The sequence below is a fragment of the Microcebus murinus genome, chromosome 11 (genome assembly GCF_040939455.1).
Source record: "Microcebus murinus isolate Inina chromosome 11, M.murinus_Inina_mat1.0, whole genome shotgun sequence".
NCBI classification, from domain to species: domain Eukaryota; kingdom Metazoa; phylum Chordata; class Mammalia; order Primates; family Cheirogaleidae; genus Microcebus; species Microcebus murinus.
In genome coordinates this window covers 89,334,223-89,356,685 of record NC_134114.1, presented here as the reverse complement: position 1 = coordinate 89,356,685, position 22,463 = coordinate 89,334,223, and positions in this window count along the sequence as shown.

Sequence of the window (22,463 nt, the reverse complement as noted above, 5' to 3'; positions counted from 1 at the left end):
AAAAGCATTCCCTGCATAAACTAGAGTACTTTTTCAATTTTCAGAGAAATTGTGATTCCTGCTTTTTATGAGCTCCCAGATCTCTTCCTGGGAGAGGAACACTTGTATCTATTGCAATATCTTTTGTATGTACCCTTCCCCTTTCATTTCAAGTTCTGATTTTTTAATGAGTGCCTGTCAAGATTAACTTTTGTTCTCCACTACAATCTATTCTGTCCTTTCTTGCTTTATAAAAACTATGTTCAAAATGTTATTTTTGTGTAATTAAAGCTTTTCTGCTCCTGTTTACTTTTCATAAGCCTGTCACCTTTCCAGCCTTATTTTCCACTCATGACATGGTGGAAGGAACTCTGAACTATAAAGCAGGAGATCAAATTCCAATCTGAATGTGATCAGTATAATTTTGTTTTTAATTAAAGATTTACTTTTTTTTTATTCCTCTGGTCAGAAACAGTGCCTTATCTAAATCTTGACAAAAATACTGAATTTAATCACTATATGCTGCTTGGATATTTTCATTTTAGGAAATTGTTCTTGGTTACTAATTCTATTTTCAGAGAACAGGAAAAATAATATTATTTTTAGCTAAAAATAAACAAACGTTATTTAATGTTTTAGCACTTCTTGTTATTTCTAGAATTTTCACTCCAAAGCTGCCAGTATCCTTAAAATATTACTTCAGATTTTTACTGGCAAGCAAAGGAATGGTGCAATTTAATTGGTTTTACTAGAATTGTTAAAAAGTAAAATTCACATTACTTGTATAACTCAGTGTTTTTGGTTAAGAAACTTGGACCTATAGAAAAAGAAGTGTTTTAGAGACATTTTTCATACACTTTATTGTCTTTAGTATTTTCCTCCTGCTCACCATATTTTTGTCTATGTGCCTGTCTTAGTCTGTTTGCATTGCTATAAAGGAATATCTGAAGCTGGATAATTTATAAAGAGAAGAGGTTTATTTGGCTCATGGTTCTACAGACTGTACAAGAGGCATGGCACCAGCATCTGTGTCTGGTGAGGGCCCCATGAACTAACTTCCATTCATGGTGGAAGGGGAAGGAGAGCAGGGAACACATGGTGAGAAGAAGGAAGAAAGAGAGAAAGAGGAGGGAGGTACTAGGCTCTTTTCAACAAGCAGTCCTCTTGGGAACTATTAATAATGGAATGAGAACTCACTCATTACTACTAGGGTGGCACCAAGCCATTGATGAGGGATCTGCCCCCATGACCTAAACACCTTCCACTGGGCTCCACCTGCAACATTGGAGATCAAATTTCAACATGAAGGTTAGAAGGGACAAATATGCAAACTATATCAGTGCTCTTCATTAGTTTTTAAAAATATATTTTAAAAAAATAAATAGATTTTTGGTTTTATAGAGGAGTTTTAGGTTTACATAAAAGTTGATCAGAAAATACAGAGAGTTCCCATAAACTCCTTTATACCACCCTTTATTTCCCCCTAATATGAACATCTTGTATTAGTGTGGTACATTTATGACAATTGATGACCCAAGATTGATACATTATTTATCAATGTATCTCTCTCTCTCTCTCTCTCTCTCTTTCTCTCTCTCTCTCTATATATATGTGTGTGTGTGTGTGTGTGTTTGTGTGTACATAGTTTACATTAGAATTAACTCTGTGTATTATATATCCTAAATGTTTTGACAAATATATAATTACATGTATCTACCATTAAATTATCATATGAATAATTGTTTCATTGCCCTAAATGTCTCCATGTTCTACCTATTTATGCTTCCCTTCATGCCCCGATCTCTGGTAACCACTGATCTTTCTTACTGTTTCCATAGTTTTGCCTTTTCTAGAATTTCATATATTTGGAATCATATGGTATGTTGCCTTTCCAGACTGGATTTTTCACTATTTGTCAATATTCATTTAAGACTCCTCCATGAGTTTTTGTGCTCCTTTCTTTTTTATTTTTCTTTCAAGATATTATGAGTGTACAAATGTATTTGGTTACATGGATCACTTCTGTAATGCTTCAGTCAAAGGTATAGTATGCCCATAACCCAGTCAGTGTTCATTTTATTTGTTAGGTAGATTTTCAGCTACTTCTTCCCCCACCCTTGTGCTTGATTTCCACTGAGCTTTTCTTCCCTCTGTGCACATGTATTTTCATTGGTTACTTCCAGTTTAATAGCTAGTATATGTGTTGTTTATTTTTTCATTCTTTAGGATTCTTCACTTAGGATAATGGTCTCCAGTTCCATCCAAAATATTGCAAAAGGCATTAATTCGTTCTTTATTATGGCTAAGTAGTATTCCCCGGTATCCATATACCACATTTTGTTAATCTACTCATGAATTGATGGGCACTTGGGTTGATTCTACATTTTTGCAATTGTGAATTGTGCTAGAATAAACATTCAAATGCAGGTATCTTTTTGATAAAATGACTTCCTTGTGTATATACCCAGTAGTGGGATTTCTGGATCAAATGGTAGGTCTACTTTTAATTCTTTGAGGATTCTCCATACTGCTTTCCATTGAGGTTGTACTAATTTGCAGTCCTGCTGACAGTGTGTAAGTGTTACTTTCTCTCTGCATCCATGCCAGCATCTATTGTTTTTGGACTTTTTAATAAAAGGCATTATAACTGGGGCAAGGTGATATCTCATTGTGGTTATAATTTGCATATTCCTGATGATGATTTTTTTTTTTTTTTTTTTTTTGAGACAGAGTCTCACTTGTTGACCAGGCTAGAGTGAGTGCCGTGGCGTCAGCCTAGCTCACAGCAACCTCAATCTCCTGGGCTCAAGCAATCCTTCTGCCTCAGCCTCCCAAGTAGCTGGGACTACAGGCATGCGCCACCATGCCCAGCTAATTATATATATATATATATATTAGTTGGCCAATTAATTTCTTTCTATTTATAGTAGAGATAGGGTCTTGCTCTTGCTCAGGCTGGTTTCGAACTCCTGACCTCAAGCAATTCGCCCGCCTCAGCCTCCCAGAGAGCTAGGATTACAGGCGTGAGCCACCGCGCCCGGCTCCTGATGATTATTGACATTGAGCATTTTTTCATATATTTATTGGCCATTTGTCTATATTCTTCTGAAAAGCTTCTGTTCATATCTTTTGCCTGTTTTTAATGGGATTGTTTTTTTCTTGTTAATTTGCTTGCGTTCTTTGTATTTTCTGGTTATTAACCATTTATTGGGTGTATAGTTTGCAAATAGTTTTGCTCATTGTATATGTTGTCTATTTGCTCCATTTCCTTAGCTGTGTTTAATATTTTTAGTTTAATTAAGTCCCATGTTTTAATTTTTCTTGTTGCTGCAATTGCCAGTAGAGTCTTTTTCATAAATTCTGTGCCCAGGCCAATATCTAGAAGAATTTTTCCTACATTTTCTTCTAGTATTCTTATGTTTTCATGCCTTACATTTAAAGCTTTTATACATCTTAAACTAATTTTTGTGAGTGGTGAGAGATAGGTGTCCTATTTTATTCTTCTGTGTGTGGCTGTCCAATTTTCCCAGCATCATTTGTTGAATAGGGTTTCTTTCCCCCAGTGTATATTGTTGTCTGCTGTGTCAAAGATCAGTTGGCTGTATGTTAATGGTTTTATATCTGGGTTCTCTGTTTTGTTCTATTGGTTATATCTCTATTTTTGTGTCAATACAATGCTGTTTTAGTTATTATAGCCTTGTGGTATAGTTTGAAGTCTGATAATGTGATGCCTCCAGATTTGTCCTTTTTGCTTAAGATTGCTTTGGCTATTTGGGCGGCTCTTTTTTGTTTTCAAATGAATTGTAGAATTATTTTTTCTAGATCTGTGAAATAATGACATTGGTATCTTGATGAGAATTGCACTAAATATGTAAATCACTTTGGGTAATTTGGACACTTTAACAATGTTGATTCTGCCAATCCATAAACACTATATATATATTTCCATTTGTTTGTGTCCTCTGTGATTGCTTTCCTCAGTGTTTCATAGTTCTCCTTGTAGAGAACTTTTACCACTTTATTTAAATATATTCCCAGGTATTTTATTTTCTTTGTAGCTACTGTGAATGGTATTGAGTCTTTCATTCCCCTCTCAGCTTGACTGTTATTGGTGTATAGGAATGCTTCCAATTTGTATACATTGGTTTTTTAACCTGAGACTTTGGTAAATTTATTTATCAATTCCAGGAGTCTCTTGGTATAGTCTTTGGGATTTTTTAGATATAAGATTATATTGTCAGCAAAAAGAGATAGTTTGAGTCTGCATGGAGGAAAGGTAGCACTCTTGTCATCTCTGTCCCTTTCTCCAGAAGGCAGCCTGCCTGGAACATCCAGGGTCTGGGGTCACACAGATCCTCTGTGACCCACTGGTCCCCTACGGCTCCCATCATCTGGGCCAGAGTTGGGAAATGGTTTTGTGGGAACGAGCAAGATGATAACTGAAGGGCTGAAGCCCCCTGGGGAGGACAAAAGTGCATGGGAGTGGAGAAGCAATATGGTGCCTGCCATCTCTGCTCAGGTATATGGTGATAGGAAGTTCCTCAAGGGGGCTGGCATCCTGGTGTTTTATCCTTAAGAGGCTCCCAATTCACTGGTGGCAGCTGCTTTGGGGCTTGTAAGAGTAGAAAGGCTCTCCAGCAGCCCAGGAGCCTGTTGACTGCCAGGGATGTGAGGAAGGGAGAAATAAACTACTCCACCTACACTTTTAGCTGGACTCCAAGCCTCTTGGGAGTTGATCTCTGCTAATAGCTTGCTCCTTTTTGTTCTGCTGTTTTGATCTTCCTGTGGAATCTCTGGTTGGTTCTGGCACTTTTCACTTGGAATTACATCTGATCTGTTTGTTTGTTTGTTTTCCCTTTCAATTAAAACGTTTCCTTCTTTCTGCTGTCTCTGGTTAACCATCTTGTCCCCCCACTCATTTTTTTTTATAATTGAATAGTATTCCATTGTTTAGAAATATCACATTTTTTAAATCCATTCATCTATTGAAGAACATCTTGGTTGTTTTCCAGTCTTAGCAATTATGAATGAAGCTGCTATAAAGGTCCCCTACTTCATCTTTGCACGTGATGTATAATTCATAGCTTCCTTCGGAGTGTTTCCTTACCCATGGTTACTAAGATCTACAGTCCACAATGTAACAGCTGATTAGGTTAGAAGAGCATGTGGCCCATTGCAGCCATCTACTACTCTTTCCACTGAATCAATCAGTAGCGCATACAGTACCCTGATGTTGGAAATCTATACAGCAACCATATCCTACAATATCACCAAAAAAAAAAAAAAAACCTTTCTCTTTGGAAGTTTGAATTTGAAGTATTTAGGAAAACAGTTTGTTGGCTTAAATCTCTGTTGTAAAGAGAAATGGATGTATGCTGCCAAAGATAACTAACTAGGTTGCTAGATTTAGAAGAAGTAATCACAGAAGAAAGAAGGTGATTAAACTGAAAGAAACTTGTGCCAAAGGTAAACTTCAGCAGATTTACAATCTTGTCTGGAGTTATCCAAGAGTAAAACTGTAGTACTGTAGTAACAAGAGCTTCACTGAAAACAAACTTGAAGGATAGATAGAAAGGACCACACTTAAAAAACCTCAAGGATGGTGTTCACATGGTAATACTGTAGGAAATTTCTCCCTTAATTCCTATGTGCATACATCTGGAATTCAACTCTTTTTTTGTTTGTTTGTTTTCTTTAAAAATAGCCTATGAGCTCTTACTGAAGGGCATAAAGAAAAGAACTAATGGTGCCAATGATTGGTTAAGACTATTAACCAAATATGAGAGGCAAATCAAAGAGAAAAAGAAACAGTGAAAGTAAAGCTTTCTCTGCAAAGGAGATGCTTCTCTACCATAATATGACAGTACTTTTTGCAAAATATATCTCAATTTTATTTTCTGTTTAATTTTGTGAAATACATTTCAATACATTTTCCCCAAGTTATGTTGTTTGCTATTTTTACTTCCTCTGTATCCTCTAAAGGATCTAGTTGCCCCAAATAATTCGGTGGTACATAAATATAATTGGACATCAGTGCTTATGTATTTTAATGGATATAACTGTATTTTAAGTAGCAGGATATAAAGTATTATAAAGGGAGAAGGAATAAATGTCTGCTGCTGCTGCTGCTACTAATGAGGATCGTGATATGATAAATTTCCTAATCCCTCACTCTGGTCCTGGCACTGAAATCAGTGGCTAAACACTAATTTTTTCTTCATTTAATATTTATGATAAATGTATGTGGGAGAGGGAAAAGAAGGATTAAAGGGTAGTTTTCAGGCAATAAATTGAAGTTAGAATGAAAAAAACTTGACTATGATGCCATACTGACATGGCAGCCAAGGAAAAGGCCAAGGAGTGTGTGTAGAGGGCTGATGATAAATGCACAATTCTGCAGATGCCTCATTGTAGGCCCCTCAAATAAGGTGCAAAGTGATGCCTCAATTACACGGAGTTTATTTTCAAAAAAGCCTGGAGAGCTGTTTCCTATTGGCTATTTTTATGACTACAAAGAAAGCATATCTTCTCCACTCTACCCTCCCCTACCTCTGGTCTATTTCTCTACCAGTTATTATAAATGCAAAGATCTCAAAGGATTTAGTTGCATTATGTCTAAGTTCTTTCTTCCCACAAATTCCAAATTTCTCAATTATTTCCAATTATATGGTTTCTCTGACCCCAGGGCTAATGCCTAACCTCCAATTACATTAAATTAACTTTACACAACTAAAGTTATCTTAATCCTCCTAGACTCCTGCCTTAACCCCTAATGAAGCAATTTTAACTTCAAACACAGAACTGAAATAGGTACACATGGGAAAGAACTAGGCAATTGCAGGTACTCGTTATGAACAGTGTGCAAGAATTTCATGAAATTTTCAATGTCTAAATGCAGTTGTAGTAGTCTATAGTTACAGAAGAAGCTGGAGCAAACCATTTGTCTTCTGTAATCTGCTTATGAGAAAAATATTTTCACAATGTTTTTTATTTCAGCCTATTATGAGGGTACAAATGGTTAGGTTACATATATTGCCATTCCCCACTCGAGTCAGAGATTCAAGCGTGTGCATTCCCCAGACTGTGTGCACTGCACCCATTAGGTATGAATATAAAGTCCCTTCCTCCCCCTCCCACTTGCCTGACACCCAATGGATGTTACCACTATATGTGCACATAAGTATTGATGAGTTAATACCAAATTGATGGTGAGTACATGTGGTGCTTTGATTTTCCATTCTTGGGATACTTCACTTTGTAGAATGGGCTCCAGCTCCATCCAAGATAATAGAAGAGATGAAACTGAAAGGACACAAATTTTATTTCTATCAAAAAGGGAGAGAGTCTGATGCTAGAAGAGTTCTGATATATGAATATGTTTATTTTTACATATGTATGATTCTATAGTTCATGTTGTTTATAATTCCTATCCTCTTTAAGTCTACTTGTGTCCTTAAGTGAGCAGTGCAATACAACAGGAAATCTTTGGAGGAAATCTTTCCTTATTTTGTAGGAAATCTTTGGAACTAACAACATCCAAAAGTAATTTTAAGTGATAATGTTAAATGAGGTACAAATTATAGGGAAATTCAGTTTGAAAATGGTGCCTAATGAATAGGAAAAAAATTACTTGAATCATCAGTAAGAGATTAAAAATTAAGATTCAAAGATGAAATTTGGAAAGATTTTGAATGTTGCATCAAAGGAAGTATAAAGCAACTCCTACTCCCAGGAAGTCAATGGTTTTGGAGCAGCAATCAAAGCTGTTCTGGAAAAGTTTGAGGGCAGAATGGATGGCCTCACTGTAGTTGATCTTTCATTTCTGGCTACTAGTTGGAGAGAAATGGCTGCTAGGGGAAAAAAGATACTTCAATATTGGCCTCCTGGTGTGATAAAATTTACACTGAACCCAGAATGCCCATTAGTCCTTCTCTCCTACCAAATCCAGTGGTAAAAAAAAAAAAAAAGATAAAGATAAATCACACACACATAAGCAAAACAAACAAAACCAGTGGAACCATAAAGAAGCGAATTAACAGGAATTTTACACTTTTACTTAAAGTGATGATCCTCTCGTAATTCAACATACTGATTCTAAGGATTTGGATGTTGAAATAGATCCCATTTTATAACATTTCCACTCTCAAGCCATCCCATAAAACTTGCAATGCTGCATTAGGCTCATTAAATAGTGCTGGTATTTATAAGGATAATTCAAAATATAGTGCTCCTTTGTAAAACTGCCTTAGCCAGAGAGTTAAATTTATACTGATACATTATTTTTTTGGTTTTGTTCAAGTTGAATAGAAGAGATATAAAGGAAGTCCAGCAATACTTACATTAGGATAGCTACCAAATAGACCTACATAAAAGTCAGAGAGTTTGACTCACCTGGGAGAGGTTAGCAACTTTCTGGCAAGTGTCTGCCACCTGTCACTCACTAACTGAAGTATTGATTCTGAGAGTCAGCTCTTCAGGCTCCACCCTATGATAGATACTTGTCTTCATTATTTGTTTCATCTGGCAGTATTTGGTGTGACCACAGTTCTAGTTCTAACAGCTGGATTTTAGAATTACAGAGCTTTAAGGTTAGAAAGTATTTTTCAGACCACTGACCACTATCCATGATTAATTAATTAACTGAGTCCCTTTTGTAGGATGTGGGACCTACTGCCATGCAAGAATGCCTCCGGGGTCAGGAACCTACAACTCCATCGTTGGGGGGGCAGGGCAGTTAGTTATTAGAAAGACCTTGTTTAGAAGTGAAACCAGTCTTTGTAGGGCTAGCTGTGAGCATTTGAAGGCTGGCTAGACCACCTTGTGTGCCTAGTCATGTGTTAAATTTTCAGTTGATCAACATTAAAAGGAAAGAGTAGACTGTCTTCTGCACTGTTGTCATAGTTTCTGCAGTGTGGAAAACTCAATTTAAAAGTTAGTCAGATTCAGAACCTGGATCTGCTTAATTCCATCCTGTCTTGTCACAACTTCTTCCCCATCCATATACACTTTAGCTTTACAAGGGAGACATGAGTACATACATAGGTAAAATACATCATGCTCACACATACACGTACATGGATAAAATTGCACACGTTAGTCTTCAGAATGTTTTGTTCTCAACCCCAACACACTCCTGTGGTGAGTTGGGTGAACCCTATGAAGGACTCTTTTGCCTATAAAAGGCAGCCAACCTTCCACTGCAGTCCATATACATGTATATATATTCTTATGAAGAATAAGTAATAGTTATTCTTAGAGATTTAGAGAGTAGGTATTTTCCCTAAAATTTAAGAATTGATCTGAGCACTTTAGCTAGACAATTCTCAGTTTCTGAGCAAAGCACCTTCCAAGACAAGGGCATAAAAATGAGAAAATTTCAAAACAGATCACAGCTTAAGAAAATAAGAGGTCATTTCTCCAGCTCACCTGCCTTAGACACCTCTGCATCTTGTGGCTATTATTCTACAAATCCACCAGGTATTAACTTCTCATATACTCTTTGGGGCTTTCACATCAGATAATATATATATCATAGTAATAAGCTAAGAAAATTACTTAAAGAGACACTGAAAAATAATGAATCAGGTTTTGGCACAAGTCCTTTCAGTCATGCTCAAGTAATTCATTTGAATTCCTTGTCTCACAGCTGAACTTTGCTATGTAGTTTTTGAATCGAATTACCAATGAACATTATCAAGTGATAGGGCTTTATTGGAACCTGTCCAATTATAATATTCAATAGAAGTCCCATTTGGCTTTGCAGTTTGCTCTATGTAGCTGAAGTAAGATAATTTTCATGTTGTTCACTAGAACAATTCAATTTGAATGAGTAATGAATAGTTATCCTTGGAAAACACAAAGAGGACACAATGTCTTTAGTATTAAGTTCAGAAAACGCAGTATCTTCACCTTAAATCTGGATCTTCTTCAGTATTTTAGTGTATGACCTTTGACAAGGCATTTTAAATTTAATGAAACCCAAATTATCTATAAATTCTAGACGATTTCATGAGCATGCTAATTACCAAAGCAATCTGCATGAGACTTGGGAAAATAAAAGCTGAAGAGATACAAGGAATTAACTTTGAAGTAATGAGAGCATATAGCATAAGTGAAGGGCTTTTTTCTTAGAACTTTGAGTGGAAATCTGTCATTTTCTGTAGCTTTCTGGCCTCTGAGTCACCTCCTTCATTTCATAATCTCTCTGCCGTATAAGCCGTGTTGGGAAGCAGAGCCCGCTTCCTACAATAGATACTGAGAAACACAGATCCTCAATATTTTAGGCAGAGGAGCTAGGTTCCAACAGCTGGAAGCTGAATCTGGAGTTTATTATACAAAAAGGTAAAGACGGTAGAGAATTTATTCTGAGACTGTGAAATATAGAAAGCAAGTCCAGTTTCTACGTTTGGTGGTGCAGGGGCACCAGCAGCAGTAAGCAATGGTGCCAGGGCCGGCCCAAGTCCAGGCATTCAGTGTTCTCACCACACTGGTCCTAGAGCATGGTTTGAATAGCTGCCTACAGTGTGGTTTCTTAAGCATTGTGAGCCTACAAGTTACCTCCAAATATCTATATTTTAAATATATAATATTTTATATATTTTAAATTCTCTTTCTGTTTAAATCAGTTAGATTTAGGTTCTGTTTCTTGCAATCAAAATTCCTAACTGATTCAGTGCTAGAGAAGCCACCGTGCATGATTGAAATTAGCCCATCCAGTGAACAGGAAACATTAAGAATTTTATCCACCTTCACTTTACTATCTTCATCTTACGCATTTATTCTTCACTATTTTCCCACACCAATCACCTAGAGTAGGAAAGGAGATGAAATAATTTTAGGTTGCTGAAAAATTGAAATCAAACTATTCGAAGTGGGATATTCTATGCCCTTAACATACAAAAGAAACATTCTTGAATTTTAAGTGATTTAAAATTTAGAAGTATTAGGTAGGTTTCGCATAGTGAAAGTATTCATTTAGTGTATCTTTCTACATATCACAAGAGGGTGGCAAGAGTTTAGAACTGTTCACTAAAGGGATGATGTCTCCATTTTGAAGGCTTGGTTCAAAGAATAGGGCACTGTTATGACCAATTCATTACATTTTCAAGTTTGTCCCCTCTCTGCCTTATGGTTGATTTTAGTATAAATCTGGTAGTAGTATCTTATTTTCCATTTTGCTTCTACCCAGAAGCTACATGTTTAGACTCTTACCACTGCTTGCTATCCCTTGACAACCAGTTAACTCTATTTGTAATACATGTTACACTTTATATCAGTACATGGTGCTAGTTTTAGTCTACAGTCTATTAATACTTTGTTGTCAGACGGTATTGTGACGTTAACTTTTGATTGAGAAATAATAGTCTGTGTGCAAATTTGTATCTCTTTTTTCTCTCTGAGACCTAGACAATTTCCTAACTTTTTCTTTCCTCTGCTCCTCTCTGACTCCTGAGAACTCATTAGACTTTAAAGTGAGTGTTCATGGAGGAAGGGTGGGGACAATAAGAATAGCAATAATTGCTAACACTACCTAACATTGAGTGTCTGCGTGCTCTATGCTAAGCACCGCACCAGCACCTGCACACACCAGATTTTGGCTAAGATTTCCCGCTGCCCCGTGAGGCAGGTACTCTTATTACTATTTACCATAAAAGATCTGAAACCTAATAAAATTAAAGGGTTGTTTATGTTTGCACAGTAAGTGAGAAAGCCAATATTTGTATTTTGAAATTCCAGACTAGAATTCTGAGCAAAGGCTCTTTTTATCTAATTATACTTGATTCTGAGAGTATATATCCACCAAGAGAGCCTCATTATCAGTATCTATACTGAGGTGGAGGGCCCATAGGTAAGGGATCATGTTATTTATCTCTATGGACCATGATATTTCACTTTCTAACTCTTCATCATAAATTTTTTGGATCACAGATGCTTGTTAGAATCTAATTTAAATATAAATAGATAGATCATACACAGATCCATATATGTATGTATTTTTATATGTATATTTATATATCCATCTAGAGATAGATATGTTTTCAGAAGAAAAGAATATCTTATAGCTACATGTATATACATGCTCAATTTTGAGCTCTTTGATTAACTTTAGGTAAAGATCTCTGCTTTGCTTGCACGTTGCCTAATACTGTCCAGAAGCTCAATAAATGAATGACTTAGTGCTGTTGCTTGTGATGTGATGTATATGTAATATTCCAAATGTCATCATTCCATATATTTATATTTCCTATGGACACAGAAGATTTGAAAGTAGTCCTCTTGACTCTGATTCCCAATGCTAGCCGCTATTACTGGAAACAGATACCTTTCCTAGACAGAAGAATCTCGGATGACAATAGAGCTATCCAAACCCCTTGACACATCACCACTCATTGTATGCTCAGTACTGCTTAAATAATAATGTTAATGCTGTCAACATTATTTGATTAATCTGAAACTTTTAATACCAATTAATTTACTGAGAATAATATAGGATATGCTGTTTTCATTCTTTTTTTTTTTTTTGAGACAGAGTCTCGCTTTGTTGCCCAGGCTAGAGTGAGTGCCATGGCATCAGCCTAGCTCACAGCAACCTCAAACTCCTGGGCTCAAGCAATCCTGCCTCAGCCTCCCAAGTAGCTGGGACTACAGACATGCACCACCATGCCCGGCTAATTTTTTCTATATATATTAGTTGGCCAATTTCTTTCTTTCTATTTATAGTAGAGACAGGGTCTCGCTCTTGCTCAGGCTGGTTTTGAACTCCTGACCTTGAGCGATCCGCCGGCCTCGGCCTCCCCGAGTGCTAGGATTACAGGTGTGAGCCACCGCGCCTGGCTGTTTTCATTCTTATCAACACTATTTCCTCTCAGTATGTTAGGGAGACTTAACTTTACTCTCATTGAGAAACACAGCCTTCAATATCTAGAACCAAATATTCTCCCAACATAAAATGTATGGAATTTTAATTGTTATTGAAAACTACTCAATGCAGTTTAATTTGACAGATGAATGCATGAGAGAGAGAGAGAGAGAGAGAGAGAGAGAGAGAGATATTTATCAGCACTAGGAACATTTCCCAGTAGTTTAGACATCCTGTGTTGAGGATGCCGTGGTATGCCACCCCATCCATCCTTCAAGACCAAGACACTCATTTTATGCACTTCAAGGAATGATAGCTGCTGATGACTCACATCTGAGTACTCTTCAGATTTGCCCTTAGCCAAAGAGAGCTTCTTTGTCCAATGTTACACATTTACACCTTCCTCTGATGACTGGTTGATGCAGAGATCTTACGACCTGGCCACCTTGCCTAGAATTGGGACAATTCTGAAAGGCCATCCCATTTCCAGAGCTCCCAGTGGAACTGGCTGACATATCTGTTGAAACTGAATCATAGTTAAATTTCTCCCTCTGCCCAAGCCTGTTCTCTTACTTTGAAGTTATTCCCCAATAAACCTCTTGCCTGTAAGTACCGACATCAGAGTCTGTTTCCCAGGTAACCCAGCCCAAGTCACATTAAGACAGGTATTGATAGCATGAGTTAGGGGACATCCCTTCTAAGCTGTATAAATGTCTCTAAACAATTACTACTTGGTAATGAAACTTTCTTTCTTTGGTTATCAGACAGTAAGTTTCTGTGCCTTAGAAGCATAATTTCTAAGGTATAACCTGATATTGTGCTGCAATTTAAATTTAAGATATGTTTGGGATGTAACAGCATATTAGCTTTTATCTGAACGTTTTAAGATAAAGATGTACCTGGGTAGCCCCAAACCTAAACAATGAGTGCACTCAATGTTTTCTTGGCCAATCGTATTGATAGTGCTACAGTCAAATGGTCCTTTAAGTGAGAGCATCCTATGACCATTTCCCTGGGCCAGGCTATGGCAATAAGACATTGACTCAGTTAATGCTGTCCTTTGCATTCTCTAAGGTCACTTTAAGAAAGAGCCATTCCTCCACTCACTGGATCAGGGCAAGGACCCATAAGGGCACACTAGTCCTTTCTTACCAAAACTCTGATTGAGTGAAAGCTTAACTTCTTGTTTTGATAATTGTCCCTCTCTTCCTCACTGAAAGACAGGACACAGGGAAAAATAATGCTTATGATTTTTTTCTTTTATACATTTTGAAGTTTTTCCCCCCTATTCATTTAGGAAGTATAGTTGCAAATCTTGAAATAGAAATTATAATAAACTAATTCAAGAGAACTTTGCATATTAATTTTATTTTAATGTTTACTCTTAAACTAATCGTATTACTTGAAAGGAAAAATATATAATCCATATAAAGTTATAAAGCAAAAACAAAATCTCTCTCTCATCAGTCCTTCTCACTAAAGGTAACCACTGTTGATTGTTTTTTGGGAGTTGTCTTCTAGGGAATAGAAGCGCACACATATGTGGCATGAACTCATGTATACCCACAAATATGCAGAGCTTCCCCTAGTCAGCTGCCACTGCAGTTTGGATACCCTCTGTTCAGAGCTCAGAAAAGAGGACTTTGATAAATCCTCATTGATTGTTAATTTTCCTCGAATTAACCCACCAGAATCTCAATGTGGATGCTGCCTTAAGCACAGGTGAGTTCATTGAGCAGTTTCTATCTATCTCTCATTCTGTTTTCACACTATGTGACTCCAGCCATGAGGAACAAAGCTGTTGCCTACAGATAAAATGCCACATAAACAAGTTGACAAGGGTAGAAAACATATGGTGAAGTTGATGCATGTTGCTAAACGTAAATATCATTTGAAATCATCTTTTTAATTACTGTACACTTGGCTGTGATGATATGAAACCAAGATATCTAGTTATTGCATTAAAAAGTTAACCAAAATAAAGAAAATAGGCAACTGATTTAGTACACACACACACACACACACACACACACACGGGTGTAGGAGTGGGGGGCGGAGAGTTAAACTTCTTTGATGATTCACACAAAACTCATAGTTGACTAAACTTTATACCTTTAAATCAATTATATTGTTATAACAAGCACGAGAGTCTAGCAAAAAAACAAACAAAACTCCCTAAAAACCCAACCAAGCTCAGTGTTTAATTTTCTTTCTTGTTGGTATGGAATTTTCTTTAGATCCTTCTTTAATACTCATTAGATCCCTTATTTATTCAAATATGTATTGAGAGTAAACCTTGTCGGGGGCTGGGATAAGATGCTAAAGAGACAGGGGGAAAGAGAGCAAACCAGGTTCTTGCCCTCTACTGCAGAAATTTAGTGCAGGATACAGATTCATTGACTTAAACACTTATTTTTATCTGGCTTGTTGGATGGTCTAAACATCAGGGGCTTAATTTTTCTCAAACCACTGACATTTAAGATGCTTGATCAAGGAACATATTTTGTTCTTTCACTCTTTTTTTTTTTTTAAACCTCCTTCTTATAACTGCTTGGTTACTTCAAAGACTACATCAGCAGAATGAGGGTTTAGAAAAAAAAAAAAAAGAAGGAAAATGTGATGTTCAGCCAGCACTGTGACTTTTCCAGATGAGAAGCAGACATAAATCTCTGAGTTCACATTTGCTCTTAAATCTTGAACACAAGTCATGTTCTTTTAAGATCTCTCACTGTGCTTCCCTCCTGTTATCGCTGGGAATGAATCTTTGAGTTCTGCAGTTCCTGCCTGGGAAGAAGATGCTGCTCTCTCCCTTTGCAGTCTACTGCAATGAGTGTTTCTCTTGGTGCGCGAATTTGCCTCTGTTTTATCTAATGGGAAGGGGAAGATTAAAATAATCACTCTATCTTTGCCATTTCCCTTCAAAAGATTCTTTCTGAATTTCTAATTCTCTTACATAGCTTGCATAGGATGGGGGCCACTGAACTAGTTTTGCTTTTAGTCAATCCTGTGAGGATGTTTTTAGTACCTCTCTTTAGGATGTCTGGTTATGTTGTTCTCATCCTTGTGGCTTTAGTGACAATTCCCAGACAATAGGAAAAAACACATTTAATACATTGTTATTAATAACTATGATATAATAATATAGTTATATATAATACAAATTAATATAATTTAGTAATAAGTGGTATGTGAAAAATGAAGTTAGATAAGAAAAAAGACAGCACAGTAGCTATCTTTCCCAAGGCAGAGAGGGGGAAAGTGGGAAAATTCCCTTCTCCTTTCCTTCGTCTCCTAGCTTCCTGCCAAGACCTGCCATGGTCAAACCCAGCAGAGGCCCTGACAGGGAAACCTGAGAAACGCCACCTGGCGTGGCCAGTGTCAGGAGGTGCACAGCAGAGCTGGAATGCAGAGTAGGGTGTAAGGGCTGGGGTCCCTTTCTGTGGCCACCTCCCATATCTTCCCTCCTCTCAGAATTTAGCTTAGAGCCCCTGAACAGGACTGTGTTGTCTTTGTTCAGTTGCTTAGTTCCAAGAAATTTCTCTTTTGGAGTCAGAAGAAAATCTAGATTTCTAAGTGATGAAATTGCAGTTCAGAACTTCAACAGGCATTAGGATAATTGTTTTTCCTTTGTATGAGGATCCTGAAACAGAAGGTAGCATATTTTGGGAAACAGAGTACATACAGCAAACGCTTGTGATTCCTGTGTGTTGGTAAAACCTTGCGTGTTTCAAGTTTTTTCTGTCATTTATTTAATTCACGAAAAGCTGTTTTTAAATATAAAGCAGGTTTTGTTCTTTTTTACTTTGATATCCTCCTATTTGTAAACAAGATGAATATGTTTAAGTATCAGATAGGGCTCTACAAGCCAAAAATGAGCCTTCAATAAAATTATAAAGCAGAAAAACAAAACAGGGTGTTTGTGTTTTCACATGGGTTTTGTTGTTGTATTGTAATTCAGTTTTTTGAAATAAAATATAGATATTTAATTATATAATACGTAATTCAAATAATTATTACAATTTTAGAATTTCACATTTATTAATAAGGCACCATTTCATATCCTAATTTTTTCCATTCTTCATAACATTGCTCACATTAAATAATATTTTTATAATTTAAATTAGACTGATTCTTTTTAGGGTAAAAATATTTTATAAAACTTTATGATCTTCAGAAAAGCCACTTTACCATGTCTTCTCCACAGTGAATTTTATGCACAATGTTTCCAAGTCATCATAATCAGATTTAAATAAATTATTTGAATCAACAGAGGAATAAATGTCAAACTTGTCATCAGTTTTCCATTCATATTTAAAAATCCTCATTGGATAGATGTCCAAACATCTTACCTTACATTTCTAGACCCTTTTCTTGTGTCCTACTCTCTGAGAACATTTTTTTCTGTGTAGTGATTCCTTATATACACTTTGGTTTTCTCTGCATTTGGTCCATAGATTCTAGTTCTTTTAGTATTTTATTAAAGGTGTATGTTAAAATTTAGGTTATATCACTCATATTTCTCAAGCCTCACTTACCCTTCCACCTAAGAGGAAAGAAAACCCAGCTTTATTTGAAAATATTCACAGGGTAGGTCAGTCAAATAATCTTCTTAAGCAACAGAATTTGGGGTCCTGTTTTAGCTGCCAGGGAGGCAAAAAGGTCATATGCAGTTCCTATGCTCAAGGGGTTCATGATGGTTAAAAATAATTTAGGGCACCTTGTATGGAATGTTAATTAATTACATCGTTGTGCTACCATCGCCACTATTTCTTTTCATTTTTGTAAAACTGAAACTCTACCCGTTGAACAATAACTCTCCACTTTCTCCTACCTCTCTCTTCACCCCCTCCCCCGCTCCGCGCAAACATCATTCTACCCTCTGTCTCTGTGAATTTAACTAATCTGGATATCTCATATAAGTGGAATCATACAATACTTGCCCTTTGTGACTGGTTTATTTTACTTAGCATAATGTCCTTAAGGTTTATACATGTCGAAGTATGTGTCAGAATTCCCTTCCTTTTTAAGACTGAATATTCTATTGTATGTATAGAGCACATTATGCGTATCTATTCATCTGTCAATGAATAATTAGGTTGCTTCCACATTTGGCTGTTGCCAGTGATGCTGTTCTAAACATAGGTGTACAAATATATCTTTGAGTCCTTGCTTTAAATATTTTAGTGCATATTCAGAATTGAAATGACTGGGTTATATAGTAATTCTATTTTTAATTTTTTGAGGCTGTACAACCAGATATTGTTTTCCATAGTGGCTGCATGATTTTACATTCTCACGATTTTACATTCTCAGTAGTACAAAAGGGTTCCAATTTCTCCGCATTCATGCCAACAGATTTTAATTTTTGTTATTTTGATAGTAGTCATCCTAATTAGTGTAAGATGATTTTTGGTTTTGGTTTGCATTTCCCTAATGATTAGTGATGTTGAGCATCTTTTCATGGGCTTGTGTATCTTCTTTTGGAAAATGTCTGTTCCAGCTCTTTGCCCATTTTTTAATTGGGTTGTTTGTATTTTGTTGAGTAATAAGTCTAAACATTTTAAATTAATTAATTATTTTGGCAAGTATTCATTGAGCCCTATTTATATATTGAGTGTTAATTATATTGAGCCACTTTTATTAGGCATTTTATTTTGGCATAATACATGGAAATTTACTTTGTTCTGATTTATCTCCAGATAATGTAACTTGTCCTATACTGTTAGAGTCAAAAATAGTGAAAGAATTACTTTTATGAGACAAAAGAGAATCTTTGAATTTTTTTCTTGTGATTGATTAAGGTACCACCTGGAAACCTTATGGTGCTCTAGTGTTTTAAGTTCGCTGTTTAATTGTACTGAATAAATTATAGGTAAGAATAAATTACTTTTTTACATAGAGCAATTTTCCAGCAATATTCCCTCAAGCTTGTAGTAGCAGAATTTAGTATTTATATGGAAACATAACTATCTGGGCATCTGCTGATGATCATTTTTGGAGTCTATGGAATTTTTGGAGAAATAGTGATGGGAAGAAATACACTTCCAAATGTGGTACTTAAAACCTGATGAAAGTAGTCATAATTAAAGATAAAAGGTCAAATAACCTTCAAAGTCCTGTCTTGTTTTATGATTTTGGAATAATATATAGGGTCTTTTTATTAATTGTCAATTATATAACATTTTTGTTTCAATTAAATTATTAGCTTTCTCTTTAAAATGGTAAAGAAAGAAGCTGTAATTTATTTACAGCTTGTTTAATTGGGAAATTGTGTCTTGGAAATGTTTAAGTCATGTAATCCACTTGTTTTCAAAATTCAATGCTCACAGTTCACTTGGAGGGCTTATTGAATATGCTAAGCCTTACCATCAGAGATTTTGATTCAACATATTTTGAGCTAAGTATTAAAAGTCTGTAGCTTTTTATTTTTATGTATTATGTACATGTGGTGTTTGATACAGGCATATAATGTTAATTAATCAAATCAGAGTAATTGGGGTGTCCATCACCTCAGGCATTTATTGTATTTTTGTGTTAGAAACATTCCAGTTCTACTCTTTTAACAAGTACCCTAAAGTATTCTGATATAGCCTGGCCATGAAGAGTCTTTTGGGTAATAATTAGATCACTTTGTTAACATATGGGATTACAATGAATCTCAGCCTAGTGAAGTGACTTGGCCATTATCACCTCAATATTCAGTGACTAAGATTGGATTTGAATCCAGTCTATCTTATTCCAGAACAATATAAAAATGGTCAATTTTCAAATAATTAAAGTACATGACAATAGAGCTATACTAAAATCATTTTAATTTTTCTTTCATGTTTGGAAAGGAACTTTAGACTCTTTCAGAGAGTCAGCTTTGCCAGTATAAACTTTGATTATCATTATAAAAGTCATGGATGCTATAAATTGAGGTAGATAGAATCATGATGATATCCATACTCGACTGTGGACATTCCTTTATTAAAAACATCTGCTATATACATTTTTTAAAAAAACTTTACATTTATTTTCTTAAAAAAAAAAGTAAGTTTCTCCTGTTGAAGATATTTGTCCTGATTTGGATACCTGATATATTCACATTTGCACTTACAGTTGCTGTTAGTATAGCATAGTCGTTAAGGTTTGGGCTCCAGAACGCGATTTCCTAGGACCAAATCCTGGCTCCAGTACTTACAGATTTTGTGACTTGGGCAATTTTTCTATCTTTTCTGGGCCTTGTTATTCTTATTTGTAAAATGAGTACATTCATAAAACACATGTCACAGAATTGTGATGAGAATTCAGTTAGATGATTCATATAAATAATTTAAATAGTGCTAGGAGCTTATATAAAACAAAATAAATATTAGCTGTATTTGCCAGAATGACAATATAACTTATCCATGTACTCATGGGTCACAAATGTCTTTATAACTGAATTCCTGCCTGGAAATTATAAGTAACCCAATATTATTTGAGGTGAGTTAGGAAATTACTGTGGGCATTGCCGTGGCCCATTTACAGGATGGAGGTTGAACACAGAACACAAAAGAACAGAGGATAAACACAGACACACATAAAGACAATTACATGACTTGAGTGTTAATACACCGGGTCAGTTTATTTTTATACTCTAAAAAATTAAGTTAATTCTTGTACGTAACCACTCAGGCATTGCAACAATGGCCATAAATTTCGGAACATGTAGCCTTAAGGACACAGATGTCCCCTGACTCAAGGTTTCCAGGTGGTTGTTCTAGGTGCCAGGAATAGATCACAGACTGAGATTAGCAAGGATGGGCAAGGCAGCCACAGGGGGCATTTTTTGTCTCCCAGTTCCTCTTAGGCTGATCCCCTGTGGCTTTGCCTGGCTTAGGTCATCCCTCCCTTGAGGGATCTTACCCGTCATTGACTAACCAGACATCTTATGGGGCTAAGCAGCAATCACAGAAACAATGTGTACATCTTGTGGCCTCTAGACCCCCACTGCTGTGGGACTGGGACAGCTCTTGCCTTAGTATAGAAACTCAGGTCCTTTGTTATGCCTCTAGGCAGCAACCTTGTTTGTCACAGTGACCCTGTCCAGAACACATTACTTTCAAATGCTCTGGGCAGAGCACCTACATTGCTCACTAAATTTAATTCTTAAACTAGGAAAGTATAATGTTAGTCCCCAACATCTCCCCCTATCTTATTTAATTTTGAAGGTGAACATGCTGGGACATAGCCATGACGTTTTGTTGTTGCTGTCGCTGAATTGCTTGCCTTTTTTTTAAGTACTTGTAGATTAAGAGCACAAAATATAATATAAGGAAGAGAACACCCAAATTATGCCCAATACTACTAAGCATAGTTTTTAATGAAGCCAAAGGGTAGGCCTGTGACAATCTACTGGCCAGGCCAGAAAAGAACTCATCATTATTAAAATTTGGCAGATTGTCTTGAAAAGCAGAGATGATTTCTTGTTTTAATTTTTGGAGGTCACCAAGAACCACATGTACTCACCATCAAATTGGTATTAACTGATCAACACTTATGTGCACATATAGTAGTACATTCATTGGATGTCGGGCAGGTGGGAGCTAGGAGGAGGTGATAGGTATGTATATACACAACTAATGGGTGCGGTGCATACCATCTGGGGGATGGCCAGGCTTGAAGTCTGACTTGAGTAGGTCAAAGGCAATATATGTAACCTAAACATTTGTACCCATGTAATATATGCTGAAAGTAAAATAAATAAATAAATTTTGCTCTGTATAATAAAAAAATGAAATGCAAACACATATATTACCACCAATAGTAGAAAAAAAGAAATGCAAAAGCAAAGACATAAAATAATATTTCTGAAAAGCTTGTGGAAAAGGAAATTTGTCTTCTGAATAACATTTCTTTTCTTCTTAATTTTCATAAAGTCCATTCTAGGTACTAAAAGTGATCAGTCTAGGAAGTATTACCTTTTTCCCTGCAGAGTATTTTTACATAAGATTCCCAATTGAATCTTAGGTATTTTTGGCCATTGGCCTTCTCAGCTTTCTTATATAGTGTCTACCAGATTCACTCTGAGAAAGTCATTAAATTGAAAGTGGAACTTGAATTATCCAAGCCTGTATTCTAATATGTCTGAAAATACTAGGTAAACAGCTGCTTTCAAAAATACTCTTTCAACTACTTCCATCCTACCTCACCTCAAAGGTCTGAAAACTCATGAGTGCTACCAAGATAGGATAATTTGTCATTCAGACCTTTCTAATTTGCTTTAAGGTGACTGACACTTCTATTAATAGTTTAGTAATTCTGTCATTTGTTATTTGACAATGCTTGAAATTGATTTGTAGTTTGAATTTCTTTTTCTCCTGCTCTGACTTAACTTGTCAATTAAGGATAGAATTCATTCTGCTTTCCTCATTTCATGATTATTTTCAATTATATTCAGAAACTGAAAAATCAGATAGCTTTCCTATGAATTTTAAATACTGTGTTTCCCTGGAGGTGCTAGGTGTTGATGTTTATACCGTTACCACTAACTTTGAGTCTTTAAATCAGTATTTCCTAAAACATGTAGGATGTTTGTAAAAACTCTGATTCCTAGTCTCTCAATCTCAACAGACTCATTTAACAGATCCAGGTTGGGCCT